Genomic DNA, 724 nt, shown 5'->3' with positions numbered 1-724 from the left:
AACAAAAAGGCTTGCAGCAAAGCAACAGTTTGCTGTATCAACCCGGACAGTATCGCAGGGAAAAACATGCATCAACCCTGTGGATCATGGAAACAAGCACATACGACCTGTGCCATGTGCGGACATGGTCTCACCCAGTCATTGGGTCTCACAGCTTGACAGATCTGCCTTACCTTTAAAAACGTACTCTCATGAATAATAAAAAAGCAGTCTTCTCATGATAAGAAAACTTTTCTATAAATATTAATGAGAAATCGACGCGTCATCACTCTACTAATGTGCATTACATCACCAATTTTTGACCCGCTCCAAAAATTATTTTAAACTTGAAAGATGAAATTAGCTGACAAAAGCTCAAAATTATCCGGTCTTCCCTACAATTAAAGCTGACAGGTGCTAACGTTTTCTTAAATGATGCTCAGTACATACAACTTAATTTTTTTTTAAAGTACCCCCAGGGTGTCTTTAACCTTTACCAAAGAGTTGTTAATGCTATACAATATAATACACTCTTAAATTTCCTTCTACTTTGAATTACTATAGTATTTTAAATGCAACATCTTGTTGTATTGAATTTGTTTCTTTGTTTTTGCTGTTGTATTTAGTATAATTTGTTTCTGTTTGGAACAAAATATCAATAACAGTAAATAATGCCGCTGTGGCAACCCTGGATTATCAAAAGGAGTAAGCCGAGAAGAAATTAATAAATGAATGATGCAGCTAA

At 35.1% G+C, this 724-nt stretch overlaps 1 protein-coding gene across 22 annotated transcripts in view; it reads left to right on the top strand.

Moving 5' to 3' along the window:
* cadm2a (cell adhesion molecule 2a) overlaps positions 1-724 on the top strand; it is an 877490-nt gene that overhangs the window by 597030 nt on the left and 279736 nt on the right.

Source organism: Danio rerio, chromosome 10 (assembly GCF_049306965.1).
Source record: "Danio rerio strain Tuebingen ecotype United States chromosome 10, GRCz12tu, whole genome shotgun sequence".
Lineage (NCBI taxonomy): Eukaryota > Metazoa > Chordata > Actinopteri > Cypriniformes > Danionidae > Danio > Danio rerio.
The sequence above is the reverse complement of the archived record's forward strand: the minus strand, read 5'-3'. Positions and strand labels throughout refer to the sequence as shown.